The 21,832-nt window shown below is 35.7% G+C and overlaps 1 protein-coding gene across 7 annotated transcripts in view; it reads right to left on the bottom strand.

The window, feature by feature from the left end:
* Positions 1-21,832, bottom strand: part of SLC16A7 (solute carrier family 16 member 7) — a 191,472-nt gene that overhangs the window by 135,584 nt on the left and 34,056 nt on the right. Inside the window, exon 1 of one of the 7 annotated variants that reach the window (XM_060657096.3) lies at positions 4,263-5,034. The exons of the other annotated variants lie outside the window; for them this stretch is intronic. The gene's annotated coding sequence lies outside the window, so the exon portion shown is untranslated. Of the gene's footprint in view, positions 1-4,262; positions 5,035-21,832 lie in introns of those variants that run through there. 7 annotated transcript variants of the gene reach the window in all.

The following is a 21,832-nucleotide window of genomic DNA, read 5'->3' as shown; positions in this document are numbered from 1 at the left end:
CATATTTCCTTATGGAGACACTTCTGGTAAAATAACACTTCAGTTCATCCCCCATGTGACTGATGACTTTGGAAGAAGAAAAAAAAACAACTATGCAAGCTTAGTATGGATGTTTCTGGGTTCTCTCTTTTCCTTATGTGCCTTCCTACAGAGGAGATGCATTCTGGTTTGGTCTATACCATGTGATAAGTCTACTAGGCCAAATTCTGTTCCTACAAAAGAAAAGCCTAAGTGTTGCAAATAAGTTCAACTAGAAACCCCGTTTGACCATATATCCAAACCACATTCTCTAGCTTAGCATCATTTTAAAGAAATAGATGAGTCAAAGGACTAGCTGAATCTATTTTTTCCCTTGTGTTAACTAATCAATTTAACCAACATTTGGTGAGCAGCTAGCATATACAAAAGATATTATGATGCCAAGATAAATAAGACAAATTATCTTTTCTCAATTACTCTTCCATGTAGGAAGATAGATTAATACACAGTTAACAAGTCTGAATTATTAAAGTTAAAATAGAGATATAAAGTATTATTAGAGTTGTCATCTACTGTAGTTCTTGTATAATTTAATTCATTGCTACATACATTCACATACACTAAAGGTAAGAACCAAAACTGTAAAACTACCTACTCAAGGCATGTGCTGTAACATCAAAAAGCTGTTAAGAAATGTTAGAATTTGGTAATCAGAACAATATCATAGAAATGTTCCCCTGGATCTGAAACCAGTATGTTTATTATCAACCAGATTTTCCATGGACACATTAGCAAATGTGACTGATTTGCTCATATGGGAACTCTCAATTTATTATTTCTGGACCATAACATGAATGGAGAAGACTACACATTTAATTTAAAATTTTCCCTAGGTTTAAGACACTGCCAAAAGTACAAAAATCTGGCCAATTCTGCCTGAAAGAAAACGCCTAATTATTGGTCATCACCATTGACATTACCAACAGAATCCAAAGTTTACATAAAAGAAACAAGGACACAGTGAGTGACTTAGCAGAATATCTAATACAGAGAATATTGTCAGGCATGTTCAATTTACCTCCCTACTCATTTCTTGATGTGGTTTCAAAGGTAAAAAGGTATATAGAGGTAAGAAAACATGACAAGGTATTCTATATGTAATTTACTTGAAACCTGCCATTGACTCATTCATTCCAGTGACATTTTTGTTCAAATAATTTCTCTTTTTTCCTGCCATCCCCTGTCAACCGCTGGATTAAAGTTAAAGCAGAGGCAAGAGTGATATCTTTGTAGGTTCAGAAGTTTCTCTAAAGGCATACAACAATCTACATATTTCCACACAATTAAGTGCTTTGAGGAAAGCCCCTCCTAATTTTCTGTGATTTTTAGCTTTGCCAGGCAAAAGAGATGCCGTTTAGTGAAGTGTGGGAGGAATGAGGCTATGAAATAGGTATGGAAGGGATCGACTAAAGCATACCACCAAGATGTCAAATGTATTTGAAGAAAAATAGAAATATCATTGAACTAAAAGCACACAATGTTATATGCTAACTTGGATGTAAATTTAAAAATTAATTAAAAAATAAAAATAAGAAAAAATTAAAAAATAAAAGCACACAACGTGACTATTGGTGCCTGTTCCTTTTTTTTTTTTTCTTTTTTTTTTTCATGTTTTATTTTATTATTGAGAGACAGAGCATGGGGCGGGGGGCGGGGGGGAGAGAGAGGAAGAGACACAGAATCTGAGGCAGGCTCCAGACTCTGACCTGTTAGCACAGAGCCCAACACAGGGCTCCAATTCACAACCCACGAGATCATGACCTGGGCTAAGTCAGAGGCTTAACTGACTGAGCCACCCAGGTACCCCTTGGGGTTTGTTTCTAAACCATATACTCATTGGTCTGTGATTATAGTTTTTAAGTATCCAGTTTCTAGAGAGAACCTGGGGAGCTAAACAAAGAAACAAACCAGTAGAGACAAGCTATTCTATAAGAACAATTCATGACTACAAACTATCTAAGAAACCGTGGCATGCTTCTATTGTGTGTAGGTAGCCAGAGCGAGTACATAGATCTGATGTCACACCCAACCTAACTCTTCAACTTCTTACATCCAACTAACTCCACTACTAGGATCTCTGCTATTTCAGGGATCATTGGCTCTTCCCCACCACAGGAGGAAAGTCTTGAACAGACTTCATTTATCTGTTGCCATTCAGAGGTACACAATACATGTTGACTGAATCAATTCCTGTATCGTGCCCTGGAATATAGCTACTGTGGCCAAAGTCAAAAGGCTGATCAAATATATATTATTAGGCCTAAAGAAGACCTACCGCATCATTACCAGACACACAGAATGTAACATTGACAGAAGTAGCAATTTCTATCCATCTACTTCAGAGGTTCCTCTCTTAACATAATGTTTGCAAATTCAACATTCTGACTAGGTTTCTCTCACTTGCCGAGTAGTTTGTTTATTTATTTTTTACCGAGGAACTCTTTTTACAGGGTGTTGCATACTTTTCCTAGAACCAAGAAATATGCATGCTTAAACAATGACATCAAAACAAACCTAAAAGCTTACAGTATGACAGATAAAACAGAAATACAAATGAATCAAATGAAGTGATTATAGAATATGCAAAATTTGTTCCATCTACATATTAGTGATAATGAGAATGGGCAAGGAAGAGAGTTATTTAAAAGTACAAGAAATTTTAAAAATTACATTCAATAACAAATTATGAAGTTGACAGAATTTAGTTGCATTAGAATGCCTCTACCCCAAAGATAGTCACCCTAAAGTTTGGATGCTCTCCTGACTATATTTGAAAATAAAGTATGACTCTAGAAAGCGTTGAAGGAAAATATTCATGGAATAAAAATAATAATTATAATAGGTAATACTTAGTACTATGTACCAAGTACTGAGCTAAGTATTTAACATAAATTAACACAGTTAATTCTCACAGTGGCCTTATGAAGAAGATGCTTTTTACTGTTCTCATTTCACAGATGAAAAAGATGTTTCGGCAGGTTATAATTAGTAAGAATCAGGGCCAACATTTGAACTTATATATTCAGGATCCATAATCTGTACACTTAACTGTTAAGGAATAGCCAGTTCCCCTAATAAGCAATGCATCCCAAAGGAAGCACATGACATATTATAACCTACCTTGACAATTATAAACCTAGTATGGAACAAAAATTAAATAAAAGGAGCAAATCCCCCCATGATCGACCTGAGGTCATCCTGGCATAAATGACTCTACTCTCAAGCTTCCCCTAGTTGCAGTGTGTCAGCCTATATTAGTTTTCCACTGCTACTGCAATAAAGTGGCACAAAATTAGTGGCTTAAAACAACACAAATTTATTTATCCTATAGTTCTAAAGGTCAGAAGTCTCTCTGAGCTAAAATCAAGGTGTCAGTGGGAGGCCAAGGGAAGAATCTGTTTCCTTGCCTTTTCCAGCTTCTAAAAGTCATCCATATTCCATGGCCTATGGCCACATTCCCTCATTGTCCAACAAGCAATAACACCTGAAGTCCTTTTCACGCTACCATTTCTCCTTTACTTATCAGGCCTCTGGTGATTACATTGGGTCCATGCACAGAATCAAGGATAATCTCAAGGTCATCTGATTAGCAACTTTACTTCTCCCACCCCAAGGAACATATTCATAGGGTGTAAGGGTTAGGATGTGGGGAGACATGATTCTGCCTGCCATATGGACATAACCATACTCTGTTCATGAACTTAAGGTAGAAGATCATACATGTCACGAGTATGACACATCTTTATAAATTTATCATGCTACTCTATGAATATAGCTAAAATATGTAGCAATCCAAATCCAAAAAGGAAATTTGGCCAATTAAACATAGCTCTGAAAAGAGAATGCACTGGTTATAAGAACACTTGACTTCAAATGATCTCTCAACAATGCATGAGTCTTGATCCAGTGCCAAACGAGTTTTCTCATCTACACAGTATGAAAATAACACCTGACATACTCTACACCAGGATTATACTAAGGATCAAATCAGATTAAACCATGACTGTGAACACTCTGTGAGTAATAAAGCTTCATACAAATAAAATATAAACATAAGAAACCCAGTATCATTATTTTTGTTCAAAATATACTTATTTTTCAAAGAGTGCCAAAGATAAAAATAAAAGTATGTACCTACAGTCTCCATATTTCCTTTAAAACAAGCATTCACATTAGTAATAATAACATAGTTCTTATTATTATTGAAATTTATTATTTATTACCTTTCAAATATTCTTCTGATGAAGGAAGGGTTTATATCCAGCTCTCTTTTATAGACAGAGAAACTGAAGCTTAATCTCTTGCCTGAGATCACACAGAATACAGAGTCATAGAAGGACTAGAGGCTAAGAGTGCCAACTTCCAAATCCATTCTATTTTTAAAAACAGATTTAAACACCAGCCAAGACGATATGCCCATTCACATTAAGATCCACCAATTCCACAAGCAGCATGACTTGGCAGAAACTAGACCCACCGAGAGCCCTCACAAAGCAGTTCTGTCGGCACAGTCCTAAGTCCTTTGGTTCCTAAGATTCCCGTGTCTGAGTTTTCACAGGAAAGCATCACATCTGAAGAGCCACTCCTAAAAGAACCTGAGAATAACTATCTAAAATACTGAGATGCATGCTTAAAAAAAAAAAAAAATGAAAAAGGTATCTCACTCCATCTCTGAAAGATGTAGCATGTAGCTTTCTATTGCGCTGGCTGAAATTGCTGTTTGCTTTCTCTAGGTCTCCAGAGTTTTATTTAAAGGCCCTCTTTAGATACGGACAGATCTAATTATATTACTTCACTTCACCATGAATCCTACATCATAATTGTGGTGCCTGCCTTGGTTTGTGCCTGCCTTTACGTTTTCTGTCTTAAGTTCTATTTCCCAAAGTGCTGAGGAGTTCCTAACAAAACATCAAAGAGACCCACTTCAGTCCAATGTATTTGGGATTTCAAAACTATAACCTGTTTTAACTTTTGGGAGACATTTCCCTCCACTTTTGGTAGGATAATATATAAGTGTATGTATAGGTCTTTTTTATAAAGCAATAGTTTGAAATTATTACATAAATACATTAAAACTCTATTTACATTAAATTTATTAATTTAAACAAACTGAAGCAGCAGTAAGATTTCAAAGCTCTAACAATAAATTAGGAACACTTTAAAAAGATCATCAAGGGGCACCTGGGTGGCTCAGTCGGCTGAATGCCTGACTTCCGCTCAGGTCATGATCTCAAGGTTCATGAGTTCAAGCCCTCCATCGGGTTCATTGCCCCACTTTGGATCCTCTGTCCCTCCCTCCATACGCCTCCCCTGCTTGTGCTCTCTCAAAAATAAAGAATAAAATATTTTAAAAAGATCAAAAAATTTTTAAAGTTATTTAAATATACGTCACAGGAGCAAAGACTAAGAGGAGAGAATGGAGGTAATACAATGTCATTTGGATAGTACTGATATCATTACCTAATTTGACCAGAGAACTTTAACATTACAGCCTGCAACGGAAGGAATTTTAGGCTGGCAGTGAAAGTGTTTACTATGTGAAATTCCAAGACTATCATAAGCGGACTATGTACATATAATTGTCTCATTCAGTAAATACCACATGAAAACTTGTCCATTCTACCTGCAAGGAATTTTTCTTCCAATGATAATTAAATCTATTTGAGTTTAGAATCAATATTAGAATACATTTTATAAAATTACTAGCATTATCATACCACAATAAGTAAAATTTATATGATAAAGTTAACATATCTAAGGGCATAACATCCTACTACAATTAATTTTCTTTCTTGCTTCAGTGACTACCACTGAAGTATATAATTTTGAATTCATTTCATTTATAGATACAATGACATATTGGTACTATTTGCTACAATCCGCTTTCATCAGCATAATTACATTCCTTATCCCATACCTGAAAAGCAACTTCTCTCATATTTTGATTCCCATGTGAGATAAAATAATGTCACTCATATTTGAGAATAATGAGATAAGGCAGGTTTTTTTTCTGTGTCTCGACTATGAACCTATTAAAACGATGTGAGTTTAGAAATTCTCTGATTAGAAACTAGAACATTAAAAACTAGAATATTAAAACTAGAACATTAGAAAACCAGAGTTAAGTTTAATTTACAGTAGTTTGTTATGCAAAAATAGGGCAATAGAAGTTCCCTCCTTTACTTTAATGTGCAGCTTTTTTTTTAAAACAGAAACAGAAACAAACCTTAAAAGGTATGTGTTTGTGTCTGATATGCAAAAAACAAAAGGACTAAATTGACAGTTAAATGACCATATCCATTAAATATGTTTTTTTAAAGGAAAGGAAGTTGAAATGAAATAAAACGTTTTCTGTTTGTTTTGGCATGCCTTTTGACCTTGTGAGTAATCTTCACCTTGTACAAAAGTTATGATATATGACCTTCTGAAACATGCAAGTCTATATCACAGATAAGTTTTACATACACTTTTACTAATTGGAAAAAAAAAAAGCTTGTTTTATAGTTCTCTGAATATAAAACCGATACCAACCTTAGGTGTACTTCTAGGAAAGTCTACAAGTCAAGAGAAATTCCTTGATCCATTATGCTGAAATCAATACAAATAAGAAAAGGAAACAAAGAAAAACAACAACAACAAAAACCCACAGGAAACTCTAAACCTTTGGAAGTTTATGTTAATGTTCAATGTCCCATCCAATTATCAGGTAGGAAAAAATATGGTATTTTTAATTCTGTAATTTCAGAGACCATTACTTAGGTGATTTAAATGGCCCTACCTTTTAGAAAGAAACGGCAGCTATTTCAATATTGCCATTTTAATACTCCGCAGCATCATAAAGTTCTATGTCTGGTGTATGGTCATCTCATAATTAATTGACTTAGGAATTTTCATTGCAACTAAAATGCATTACCCAGGGTTTGTGATCTCTTCTAGCTCATGAAAAAATTTTAATTAAGACATAAATAAAATATACTTTTATAAAGTTGTTTATTAAAAGAGCTAAGAATGTATGATGTTGAGAAGGGAAATATATTATTCATATTTACACATGGTTGGTTATTACCTACAGAGTGATAAACAGGGAAAACTATATTAGCTGAAATAGGTAATTTTATTGATGTATTTGAAAACATAGACAGGAAGTCTTCCAAAAATAAGGAACTATTTTGGAAAACACAGTAAAGCATAAAAAGAATATTTAACACTATATAAATCCACACTCAAACTTTCAGAAGAAATAGCAGATAATTCTCCTCTCCTAGGAGAAAGTGTTTTCTCCTTAAACTTAACAGCATCATCCATTTATGTTTCTAAACATTCAGTGTTCACTAGGGCTTAAGAAAAAGTTCTTGGAATGAATTATTCATTAATCCCTCAATCCTAAATCCATACTTTATGATAGTAGTTAGCATCAGCAATAAAGCCCAAAATAACAGAACCCTTCTTTTATTTTTCTTTAAATCTCTTTCTCCCTTCTTTTCCTCACAAACCCAGAACAGATGTTTGTTTGGAAGCAAACATCAAACACTGAAAGGAGAATTTAGAATAAGTTATGATTGAGGCAAAAACGTAAAATCACATCAGCTGACAAGTGGCTGACAGGCCCAGGGTTGAAGAACAGTGAGGGCATTATGGCAAAGCTAAAGAGTAACATTCCTTTTGCTTCCGTGACTGACATGTGGCACCACGTCATACTTAGATATCCCGTAACAAATCCACTGTTTCAAGTTTATACAACCACCGCAGGTGATCTTTGAAAGTCATAGGAGACAGATTCTCCTAAGCCTTATTACATACAACTACAGAAACAGCGTTTACAGCTACTGTGTATAGCCATTTTCACGGCCAACTTCAAGACATGCTATTGCACACCTTACTAAGCAGCATAATCTAAAATCTCTAAACAAGTGTAATAAAATTACATGAGTGGAATCTAAGGAAATGACTTTCACTATCTCAGAATGAACACAAAGTGAAAACACATTAAAACAAAGGGTTTATTGCAGAACTTTGACAAAAAGTTCATTCAAATATCTTTGTTATGGAGATATAAATCCTTCTCCCTTCTAACTGAGGAAGTCAAAGATGAAAGAAAATTGACTGGTATGGAAAACAAATAGAATGTCTTTAGTATTATATTGAAAATTAACCATGAAGAGGGACAAATCCAAAACATATTGCAAAAGCGTATCTTAATAATCCTGTCTTGTTGATATGTCACCAAGTTTATTTCTATGATGCAGGTGGGGGTGGCTGTGACGGGGCTTGCATGGGCAAAGTGAAGAGACTCAAACACATAGGAGCTTCTATTAGCTGCTTAGTGGTTCTCTCCCCTACAGCCAAATTTACATTTATCTTTCATTCTATGAAGCAAATTGTGCACCAGAGCCTTTAGCAATATTATTTTTACATATGAGTAGGGTGGACAAATATGGTATGGTCCCCTTAAGAATGTGCCTCAAAACCTCCAACTAGAGGGAGTGTAACGGACCAACGGCCCCAGCTGCTGAGCTCCGAAATCCACTGCTGGATTTGCACAGAGTCCACACTTCCCACTGGCTGCTCTCAGCCTACACGTGAGCACCGCAGGGATATTAAGGCAGACTGTACCTAGGACACATGGGACTCCTCTGGTGACCAATTTGGGGCCTAGTCTTGCCTGGCCTAAGTTGGATATTCAATAGTTATCTTTGGGGAAAATAAACCATTATTATTATTGAGTTGTCAAAGCCCAGGTTGCTTCATAAATATCAGCAACTGACTAAGTGTGAAACTTAGTTTTAAAATCACTTTCAGGGGCACCTGGGTGGCTCAGGTCATGATTCCTGAGTTCGAACCCCACAACAGGCTCTCTGCTTCAGATGCTCTGTCTCCCTCTCTCTGTGCCCCTCCCCCACTCATGCTATATCTCTCTCTCTCTCTCAAAAATAAACATTAAAATTTTTTAAAGAGGGGCGCCTGGGTGGCTCAGTCGGTTAAGCGGCCGACTTCGGCCCAGGTCATGATCTCGCGGTCCGTGAGTTCGAGCCCCGCGTCGGGCTCTGTGCTGACGGCTCAGAGCCTGGAGCCTGTTTCAGATTCTATGTCTCCCTCTCTCTGACCCTCCCCTGTTCATGCTCTGTCTCTCCCTGTCTCAAAAATAAATAAAATGTTAAAAAAAAAAAAATTAAAAAATAAATAAATAAATAAAATTTTTTAAAGAAATAAAATTATTTTCAGCTTTCCAATGTTATTCTAGGAAGCTAAAGTACAACAAATGGGTTAGAAAACTACAAAGAGATTTTTGTTCCTTGGAAATATAACCTCTGATATCAGAGGTATCTAAAAATTAAATGGACTGCTCCAATCCCCTCAATTACTCTTTGATAATACTAACATCTCCATTTCACAGGACAGGAAACACTTAGCTTGGAGAAGCCAAGTTTTCAGGGTTAAACAATTTCAGGAGCAGGAGCCAATATTCCAACCTCAAATTTGCTCACCCTTTTTTCCCCCCACAATTACCATACAGTCAGAAGACATATCTGCTATGAAAAGATCCCGAATGCTTGCCTCAGTCACCAAGGGATGGTCAAACTGTGTGGTATATAAAAACACTTCCAGTGCTAAACTTTGATGAATTTTATGAGAAAATTCACTTGACAATGTCAGAGCGGTTTTATTTCATATAAGCAACATTTCTTTTTCATACACTGTGGAACAAGGAAATGTATAAATACAGCTAACTTAAAATTCTTAATTCAGATTACAGTTACCAAAGTGCTCAGGTAAGACTATGTTGTTTCTAAATACAGTAATGGAAATTAACATTATGAATTAGGTATCTGTTCTAATAATCAAAAATGATGATATATAAATCCTAGACACTAAATATTAAATCAGTACAGTGTAATGCTTTGAGCAAGTAAAATATTAGAAAGATACGTCTATGAAATATGTACTAATATCAGGCTTAGGAATTTTTAAGCAAAATACTATTAAGCAAGATCACAAAACCAGAGGTAGAAATCCAGTTAATTTTACCCAAATCTTATACTGAACAGACCAACAAGGCACATGTATCAGCCCAGCATCTAGAGAACTTCAAACAGCACCACCCCCACTTAGTTCAAATGTTAATGTGGTTGAAGTCAAGTCAGGGCACTATTTGGAATCAAAATAGTAAAATACCTTTAAAGCAAAGTTCCATTTACAAATTTGAAGCCATCAAATTCCACTAATGACTCTGGTCCCCATCACTCTCAAGCCCTAAAAGAATGTTCCTCTAATCACTAATCCTCTTTCTCAATCTCACACTCACATGGCTAGGTATTTTTTTCCATTATGCTCTCCACCTTCCCACACCCCCTTAATATACTTCCTAACATTTTCCACCATATCTTCTTGATCTCCCCCTTTTTTTTTTTTAAATAAACAAACTTCCTTATTCCTAGCATGGACATTGTGCTGTATCCACATCCTTTTCTCCTTGAGGACCTGACTCACATGAAGTCCCTGAAGACATACCCATATCATCAAATCCAGAACAGATGCTCAACATAATCCTATTTCCCCTCTGTGGCTTTCATATAACTACTTTTCCTTTTTTAACTTATACAAGGAAATCTTTTTTCAATTAAGTTCCTTTCACCAAGCTATATCACCCTGAATACTAGGACACATCAGCTTTCAGGTCATTTCCTTAAAATTCATTTATTTTCATTCCAAGGTCTCACCATAATCAATATCCATAATCAATACCCACACATTGCAATCAATATCTTATTGATCCAGAGAATTCATAGCCTCCAGTCCCACTCTCACGTCAGTAACCAACTTCCAAACTGGATCCTACCGGCCCAGCTGAACGCCTCTACCACTGGAGTCTTAAACCTTGAAATTCTACTTCTCACTTAGTTTCCCATCTTTCGTGCAACCTTAAAAATGTCATTTCCATCAATACTGTTCTGGAATCTCCTTGAAATATTCACTCCCTTGACGCTGACATCTTCTCTCAAATTATTAGACCTTTTTTAACCTCAATTTCTTCTCTGTTCAGTTGCCATGTTCATTCAAATCCCAGTTCTGCTATTTATTGGTAAGATACCTTGGGAAAATTACTGGATCCTCATTTTTTTTTAATGGAAATAATATTTATATCTCATAGGAAAGAAGGGAATAAATATGGTAACATATATAAGATACTAAGTATAATTCCTAGTACATTATAAGTACTCGATAAATATTAATATACCCTATAACACTTTATTTAGGTCGTTCACACCTTTGTCTTCCGGCAACAAGGACCTTGAAAACTCCAAACTTGGAATGGGCCCTGCAATTAGAGTAGACCCTGCAATGACTGAGTAGAACTGGAAAAAAATGGATTAACCGTATAGACCGATGCCACTACACATTCCAATTTCAGCAATATCTTTAATGCCTCTCCAGTAAGCTTTTCTCACACCTGTTGGTATTTTCCTCTCCTTTCCACTATAGTTCTATACATCCTCCCCTCTCCTTAAGTTCCCCAGCCACCTCCAGTCATCACCTGTGGCCCATCCATTTTTCTCCATCAGAGAAAAAGAAAGCCCTCAGACCAGGCATGAAATCTCACAAAGTCTTGTTCTTTGCTGGACACAAAACCTGCCCTTCTTGGTCACCAAACAGACCCTCACCTGATAGGTGATGATTTCTTCTTGACCTCTGAGAGTTTCGCCATATGATTGAACCCCCGCTCTAGTGTCCTGTAATGCCACTTCTTCCTTTGCACTATATGCTCTAACACTGAATTAATTTCAGTTTCCAGTTCATTCCCATACTATTTCACACCTTTGTGCCTTTACTGCCTTAGTTGGTGTCAGTGCCCATAGATGAACCTTCTCGCTTTTGTTACGCAAGCTCCTATTTATTCCTCAAGACCCAATTTAAGAGTCCCTTCTCTGTGAGGGTAGTGTACAGGAAAGACATGAAAGAAAGGATAATGAGAAGTATTGGCAGGATTAAAAAAAGAAAAAACCCTCCCAGAAAAGGTGATAATAAGAAAGCCTCACAATATCTAGAGCTGATAGATGATAATGAGTTTCAATCATGATATTGGGTTTCTTGCTTAACTTCTATCTTTCACGTACATTTACACTTATTTCATGAAAAGCATTTCAATTGCTCCCTGACAGCTAAGAAATAGAGTCTTAAACCTTTCAAATTTGCAGATAATTACAAAAATATCTCCAACTGTCAGAAAATTACCAGCTTTCCATCTGTTTATGAAGTGAGTTGAAAAGGGGAGGGCGGAAAAAGAAGTCAAGCTACAACACACGTTTGTTGGAGAGAAAATCAACATCAAATAAACAGAGACATTGATTTCGATTTTTCTGTAATTTTCACAAATTCCTTGAATACCAGTTAGTTATAATATCATTATAATACAGCCCAAAGGTAACTTCTGAAACTGAAATTTAGGATTTTATAACCTTGAACTGCAATAAAAACAGCGTAGGTTGCTATTAACATCTGCCAACGTTTCACATTGCTTTGCTTTGCATTTATTTTTGGTTGTTTGTTTTATTTGGGCCATCTAGCTTTATTAAGTTCTATACGACATAAATTCTCTCCTTACCACTGTTTAGATTTTATGCCACGTTAGCAATAGATGAGGCCCAATATTCAAATTTATCAAAAACTCCCTCAATATTTTAATACAAAACCTTCCACATGCTCAGAGTTGCAGCAGGATAGATACGACTCTTTAAAGGTCAGTGCAAGAATCATCTCCATGGATATTTATGCTTTTTTTGTGAACAGATGTAGGTCATTGCTGAGATAGTTTCAAAGTCACCTTCCAAAGCTGGAATACAGATTTGACATTTGGTAAATTTTCAAAGCCATTATACAACACAATTTTCTTCAATTCACCAAAATTCCCTTTGTGCTGTGGAAAGGCTGTTGTAAGACCAGTTTTCAAACTGTTCAGCTTGATTACACTGGTGTGGTACAACTTATCTAAAGCTATTTTAAGCATCTTCTTGGGTTACAGTAAGCTATATTGTAAATCTAATTACACTTACCCACAGGAAAGCAAGTACATGAGAATCCTGCTCTGTAATCCACTAAATAAAAGGCTTTATATTTTTCTTCATAGCCTTTATCAAAATAGTTGTTACACAGTTTCTATTATATATTTCTAATGCCATTCTCTTTCACTATAGCTTGTGGATATGTTGTACATGTAGCACCTAGTATGGTGCCCAGAGGACCAACCAAGAAATGTTTGATGAGTGAATAAATGAATGAATGATGACCGGAAGAGATGACTACATTTGTATACATTTATGCTTGTCACTCTAAACTCATGCTGAAAATGTATACGTATTTCAGAGATTTGGTGGCACATAGAATAGCATACTATAACAAAGCACAGATTTTCAATTCAAATGGAATGAATTTAATACCAGATCTGGTACTTAATAGCTGTGTGATCAAAGGCAAGCAGGCTGAACTCTATAACCCCCTCTCTGTTTTGCATTGGAGTAAGTATTAAACAACTGTAAAATATGAACAACTGCACTAAAGTATTAAAATTAATGCAATGCATACAAAAGTATGCAGTTCAGTCCGTGGCACAGAGCAAGGTTTTCATGTGGTAGGTAATACTACTTATTAATATTTCATATAGCTTGTAAGTGAATTATATATATATAAGTATATAAATATATATTAATTATATATTATTATATATTATAATATGTTTATTATTATATGTTAATATATATTTATATATTAATATATATTTATATATATATATAATGTTATCCAAGAGCTTTTTAAAATTGACAAAATCAATCTATTTTGAGGATACATTCGCAGTGATAATTCATCAATAATTTATGGCATTAAACAGAAATTTCCAGCGCCTTTATGCCTATATTCCCAATTATTAGAAGCTGTTTAAGTAAGCTGCTTTCAATTAAATTTCATCATTTGTTATTCTGTACACTACTTCCAAATCCTTCCTAAGCATTTGGAATCTATCTCAGTTGGTCCCCATAACTACAATCTTAATTCATGGTTAGTTCAATTCTGTGGTCTACATTGCATGCTCTTTCTCAATCAACTTTCATTTCATTATTGCCCCCATATTTCATAATTCCAACCACTATCACAATGGAAAAAGCAAATCTTCCCTAGATTGTGTTCTGGACTATACCTGCTTTCGGGCTCTTTCCTCTGCATGAAGAATCGGATCCAGTCTAAAATCCTAACATTTATTTATTCATTCATGGGCATATACTAAGTACCATCCATGCTCTGGTCTGAATGTTTGTGCTCCCCCAAATTCATATGTTGAAAACCTAATGTCTAAGTTAATGGTATTAGGAGATGTGGTCTTTTAGAGGTGATCAGAAACAGGATTCCTGCCTTAAAAGAAGCTGTAGAGAGCTATCTTTTCTTTTCCACCATCTGAGAATATGACACGAAATCCGCCACCCAAAAAAGATCTTCATCTGACCACGCTGGCACCCTGACCTCAGACTTTCAGCCTCCAGAATTGTTAGAAGTAAATTTCTGTTGTTTAGAAGCTTCCCAGTGTGTGGAATTTTGGTATAGCAGCAGAAACAGACTAGCCCAATCTATATGCCAGATACCATGCTAGAATACAGAGTTACAAAGATGAACACAGTAAGGTGTCTGGTATCAAAGAGCTCAAATCTAATTAGGGAATGCAAACTTAGAAACAGGTGTGAAAAATGTGGCAAGTGAAATAATTATGTGCATGGCTTTCTGAAAACAGAGAAGGGATATCTAACCAGCCTGGAGTAAGTGAGGAACCGGGACAGAATCCTAGAAAGCAATGGTTCTTATAAAGAGGAAACAGCAGGCTTAAAAGGACAAGGGGAGGGGCATTCCAGGCCTGAGGGCCAGTATGAAGCATTGAAACCATAGATGGTCTGTTCACTAACACAGCAAATTTACTTTGAAGCTCTTTTGTTACGTCAATTCACAAAGATGTCTCCAGCATAAATTAGGAAAGGGTTTGTTCTAGATTTTGTTTAAGATGAATTAACATTACAATCCTTTCTAATCTGTAAATTCAAACATTTTTCTCTTACCACCGTATAAAGCAATATTAGGAAGCATCTGTTTTGTTATATTTTATTCAGTGTTTCAGGTCACACAGATACAGTCACGATATTCCAAAATGGTGGAATATTAGCATTACTGTACATTTTTCCCACCAAACACAAGTTCTAAACTGACTAATCTTATTAGTGAGATCTAGGAAAGACCACAATGGCGCTCTATAAAGAGAAACTGACACACACTGACAGGTACAACTGGTAACAATAAGGGTTCAATAAGCCCTTGGTTATAGAAAAGCATGGGAATGAGCTCCCTCTTGACAAATGGAGAGCATAAGAACCAGTGATACCCAATATTGTTTAGTGATTGTCTCCAAGTCAGAAATACACACACTAAAATGACTCCCTTGAATGTAAAAGTAGAAACATTATGAAGACATTTGGGAAAAAACAAGACTGACTTAATTTCCATTCTGATATATGTATAATAATAACCCTAGAAACTACTGCACAATTGTAAAATAAATTGGGACCCATCAAAAAAGAAATGTATTTATTTTTTAATGTTTATTTATTTTTGAGAGACAGAGAGAAAGAGAGAGAGAGAGAGAGAGAGAGAGGAGGAGGAGGAGGGGCAGATAGAGAGGGAGACACAGAATCTGAAGCAGGCTCCAGGCTCGGAGCTGTCAGCACAGATCCTGACGAGGGGCTGGAACTCACCAACCGCGAGATCATGACCTGAGCTGAAGTCGGACACTAAACTGACTAAGCCACCCAGGTGCCCCAGAAATGTATTTATTAATACAACAATTAGTGTTATGTCCCATCAGAGCAAAGTCTTCATTTTTTCATCACACTTTTCCATCTCAATAAAAGTTCTAAAAAATATTTGTAAATGAATGAATAAATGAATGCATGCTATGTATAAGACTAAACTCAGGAGAATTTGGTGGCAAACGAATGAATACACAGTGTCTTCACCATAGTAGGGGATACAAACAGACAAATTAAAAGAATGGCTTTATATGAAGTAAAGTAAAAAAGAATCTGAGGAATACTGGGTGGGAGAAATGTCTCCTTCAGCTCGTTGATTAGGGAAGGCTTCTGTGATGGGAAAGGTGGGGGTAGGATACAATATTTACCTAGGTAAATACTTTGTATGTTTCACATAGCTCTCATCACAGGGTATCCTGGCAGCTATCATACCTCCAATTTATAGACAGAGAAATTTAAGCTTACAGAATTTATGTAAGATTGTTTCAACTGATATGTATGTTAATGTGTAAATATACATATACATGAACTAAAAAAGAAAAGAATTTCTATGTAAATGCTGCCCTCAATGTTTTGTGCAACTAGAAACTATGTTAGACTTCTCAGTTTGCCCATCCAAGTCATTTTTCATACATGCAACTCCTCTCAAAAAACTGGCACTCCATTAGTTTAAAGGTTCCTGAGAGAACTCTGACTAACCACCAAAATATGCCATTTTAAAATTTAAAAATTTTTGGAAAAGACATTTAGACTATTAAGCTTCTTATTAGATTGTCAAGATGAAAGGTGTATGTTTTCAGTTGTTAATAGACGGCAGTACTTGTTTCTAGTAAGGCCACCAGTGACTTTCATTATATGTGTCAGTCAAATGGTAAAAAAGAAACATACCATTGAAAAAAAAAAAAAAAAAAGCCTACACAATTGCAAACACTTGGCATGGTAAGTACTTTCAGTAGCCAAGAGTGACATGGATCCTTCTGCTATCTGGGTAGATAAAATCCAAGATTATTTTAGAGAAAGCACTATTTTTTTTTCAGAATCTCAGCCATTTAATTTCTTGTAGCAAACAAAAATAACGATCACAATGTTTAGAAAACTAAAATTCTGATGTATTTTTTTTCTGTCAGAATGCAGACTTCAAGTTAATGTAAGATTTCATTTCAAATGACAAAAAGGGACATTCACCAAAATTCATTATTGAATGTATGATTTGAAAACACAGAATTACCCCCAAAAGTTAAATATTAAAAACAAGTAATAGGGGCGCCTGGGTGGCTCAGTCGGTTAAACGTCCGACTTCAGCTCAGGTCACGATCTCGCGGTCCGTGGGTTCAAGCCCCGCAGTCCGTGGGTTCAAGCCCCGCGTCAGGCTCTGGGCTGATGGCTCAGAGCCTGGAGCCTGCTTCCGATTCTGTCTCCCTCTCTCTCTGCCCCTCCCCCGTTCATGCTCTGTCTCTTTCTGTCTCAAAAATAAATAAACGTTAAAAAAAAATACTTTAAAAAAAAACAAGTAATAAATCACAAATGTCATTTTGGTCTACTTATTCATAAGCCAATGCCTCCTATGTTTCTAGTAATATTCCTGGGTTTCCTAACAACCACTTAAATCTGGCACAAGGCTAAAATACAGGTCAACAGGCTGTTGATGTTGCTCTAACTAGAGATGTGAATTGTAAGCCCATGAGGAGAATGATCCAGTGGAAATCACTACCATCCCTTATTGGCAAGACTGCCTTTTGCTACATCATTTTGGCTATACAGCATGGCTTCAACTCCCTCACTATCACAAAGAGTTTTGTGGTGTACTTTTAGGTTGTTTCATGTTTGTTTTATCACTTATAAATAGTAATATCTATAAAAACAATATAAGAAAAGAAAAAAGATAGTGGCACAACAACCCTGTTTTGTGTCATACAAAAATTGATGGAGCAAACTAAAAACTTATTTTCAGAACAGGGAATGATAAAACCCAAAGAATGATGGTAACAATTACAAGACTGTTATGAAAAATTAGCTTTCAAAACTCCTGAATCAAGTCTTGGAATTGCCAAGAGCCTTTGGAAAATAAGGGGCTCCTGGGTGACTCAGTTGGTTATACAGCCAATTCTTGATCTCGGCTTGGGTCATGATCCCACAGTTCATGATATCGAGCCCTGCATCGGGCTCTGTGCTGACATCACGGAGCCTGCTTGGGATTCTCTCTCCCTCTCTCTCTGTCTCTGCCTATCTTGTGTGCACTGACTCTCTCATTCTCAAAAATAAATATATAAACATTTTTTTTTTAAAAAAGAATCTTTGGAAAATAAAATCAACATTGTTTTTTTAAAGGCTTTAACGTGAAAGTCTATGAGCAAAAGGATTATTAAGTTTGCTCAGGTGTGTATTACTGAATTGATACTTTCAAATGATAGACAAAAACTTGATAGAATTGCAAGTTATTAAATCAGTATTTGATGCTCATATAAGAATTAATCATTCTAACTCAAATAATGTCAACAACCACAGTACAATTATTAATAAAAAAGGTATACAAATATATAGTAACCCATCAGAACACATGAAAATACCTACACTGTCTCTTAAATTGATATTCATATAACTTGTATTCTGTTCCCTGTGTTAATTATTAGCAAGCAACTATCAGAGATTCTAATCTACTTTTTTTTAGAAGTCTGTAAAACTTTTTTTTTACCTAAAAAATTATCATGGCAGAGAGTTTGGTGTTTATACTTGATGGACTAAAGACTTAGTAAATATTTAATTCTAAGATATTCAAGAATTACTTACAGACCATTTAAGAATTAAGAGTGAAGATCTGTTTTTTTTTCTTCAGGCAACTATTAATGAACTATGTGAATTTGGAAATTTTAGTTAACCCCTGAATACCAATGTTTCTTCATTGTTTTTTAAATATTTTTTAAAGTTTATATATTTATTTTGAGAGACAAAGAGTGCAAATGGAGGAGAAGCAGAGAGAAAGGGAGAGAGAGAAAGAGAGAGAGAGAATCCCAAGCAGGTTCCATGCTGTCAGAGTAGAGCCTGAGGCAGGGCTCGAACTCACAAACGGTTGAGCCAAAATCAAGAGCCAGACACTTGAATGACTGAGCCACCCAGGCACCCCTTTATGTTTCTTCATTTTTAAACTGGGAATACCTCATAGGTCATTGAAAGAATAAATGATCTGCTACTTGCAGATAGCTTAGTACCTGTATGACACACAGCATTATACATTTTTTTTCAGAAAACAGTTATTAACCCAGTGGAATGGACAACAGAAAAGAGAATGTTGCTAGAACCTTTATTTTAAAAATTCTTCCTCCAGCTAGAATTCTGCAAAATAAGAAACACAAGATTGGAAAATAATGGCAACTTTAAAAAGGCAATGACCATGCCAGTAGGGTACATTTCTATTTACAGAAAGAGGAAGGAGAAAACAAAGAGAATGCTAAGGAGAAGGAAAGCCACAGAACATAAAGAGTTGAAAATGGCAAGTCATGATAAAATGTCAGACTATTATTATATGCTAACTATTTAGGGAAAAAGATCCTTTTGGCCCCAAATGTTTTCTGTTAGTCCTTTAAGCCCTAGCCATGTAAGCAGAATACTTTAGATTTGAGATTAAGATTTTATGGTATACTAAATTTATGTACCTTGGAAAATTTTAAATATATGTGACGGCTTTCTTCCAGTGCGCATATAAAAAGAATACAGCGTGACTGCTTCTTTCCTAAGGGCAATCTGAGGTTGAAACAAAGGCAACTTTTCTACTAAACCACAAAAGACTAGATTTACAATTGAATAGTGTGACTTGGTTGATAGTTTCTTCTTTAATACTCAAAGGGTTGAAGCTTACAATTCTTAACCATTAGTAGGGTTTCCATTTTCTCTACAAAGAAATGCACAAAGAGGTCAGTGGTATTTGATTGGTATGGACCCATATTGAAAAAAGGAACAGAGGGGCGCCTGGGTGGCTCAGTCGGTTAAGTGTCCGACTTCGGCTCAGGTCATGATCTCACGGTTTGTGAGTTCGAGCCCCGTTATGGACTCTGTGCTGACAGCTCGGAGCCTGGAGCCTGCTTCTGTTCTGTGTCTCCTTCTCTCTCTGTCCCTCCCCAACTTGTGCTCTGTCTCTCTATGTCTCTCAAAAAATAAATAAATGTAAAAAAATTTAAAAAAAGAAAATAGGAACAGAATTTTGTAAATTATTTGAAATCCGGAACTATTTTCTCATAATCTACAAAGTATCCGAAAAATAGTAAGCCCAGGTGCTCAGAGAATACAATTTAGATTAACACATCGTGTCTGGTGCTACATGAACACTGAAATCTCTGGTCTTAAATTCATGTAATCAAACTCATAATATATCTCCTTAAATATGGATTACTTGTCTAATTAATTAAACAAAGAGACCACAGGACTGAGGTGGCTGCGATGCCATGGTGGCCTACATAAACCTACTGAAATCTCAGCCTGTAGATGCCTCAAGGTTGCAAAATGAAAACGCTACAGGCAACCAATCACAAAGAGCCAACTAGTCATTAAGCTGCAGCCAGTCAATAATTTCCTTACTTTGCTTCCACCTTTTCTCTCTAAAAGTCTCCCCCACGCTCCTGTCGGAGGGGCAGTCTAAACACTTGCAGTTTGGCACTGCCCAATTTCAATATAGTTTTGCTCAAATAAACTCTGAAAATGTTTAATGTGCCTCAGTTCATCTTAACACATCTATTGTCTCCAGGTGATTTTGCCCACCATCCCATAATTCTATAGAGGTCGTAACTTAGAACACGTACAGTTTTGATCATTTTATCTCATGAGTTCATGAAGCTTGAGCTCATTTATTTACACTGTGTAATATGGTTTTAATAGAAAATTAAGTAAATTAAAGCCTAAGAAGAAGAAAACTCGCATTCAATATACTCTACACAATTGTTTCAAAGTTAAGTGCTATTTAATTGAGATTTGTGAAATAATTGTTTAATTATTTAAATCTGTACTGAAAACATAAATACTTCTAAGTTTGCATTTAAGGTGGATCTTTGTGAGTAATACTGATTTCTAGCATCTCATTATTAATATATATGTCAAATAAAACTGTAACAGGGGTATTTGAGTGTTAAAGAGTTTCTAAATACAATATATAGGGTCCCTACCTTGTTAAACAGGAACATGGTAATAAACCACTTTGGAAACCCACCATTTAAGCTTAAACAAATGACTTAAACGGGAAATATAAAGGATTTTCTCAGGGAAATACTTTTCCTCATAGACAGATGAATCGAGTCACAAACATTCCTTCTACCATCTTCGGATTACACAAATCTTGCCAAATTGGAATCCATCTAAAGTATAGGTAGGTTTCAGGAAATTATAAAACCAACTCCCTCGAAGCCCTTCATGAAATTTGCTATTGGATACCTGACACTTGGATTTTCAGACTGTAAAATGACTGCTAAAAATTCATGAATTTATTTGTAGATTATTAGGTCAAAAAATGGCATGCAAATAATTAATTAGTAAAAGACATTTTAATATCCTCTAAATGGTAAAAGTGTTAGAATGTGCTCTCTGAGTTTATTGCATTGCATGATTTGTAACATGTTCTACCATAAGCTCAATTTGTATATAAAACTAAGGAATTTGTTTCAGTGGGATTGCCAATGGAAAGAGAATTGAGGAAATAAGTCACAAAGGCAATGTTAATAAGGGGCAGAAATTCAAGCTCTGATAGTACATTTTGTACCTGGATATAGCAGAGAACTTTCCAATTAGGGCCAACAAGTAGAAAGCTGATAACTCCAAGCTGAGATTTATAGGGAAAGGTCAGCAGCATGTAATGAGAATTTGGAGCACATACATCCAGCTGTAACACCTTTAGTATAAGTATAGTTTCTAATGGCAAAAGCTAATGGTTCCATGACAATAATAAATAATGGTGAGACAATATTCTAGCCTCAGGC

This window comes from Panthera onca, chromosome B4 (assembly GCF_046562875.1).
Source record: "Panthera onca isolate mPanOnc1 chromosome B4, mPanOnc1 haplotype 2, whole genome shotgun sequence".
NCBI classification, from domain to species: Eukaryota; Metazoa; Chordata; class Mammalia; order Carnivora; family Felidae; genus Panthera; species Panthera onca.
This window is presented reverse-complemented; position numbering and strand designations above follow the sequence as displayed.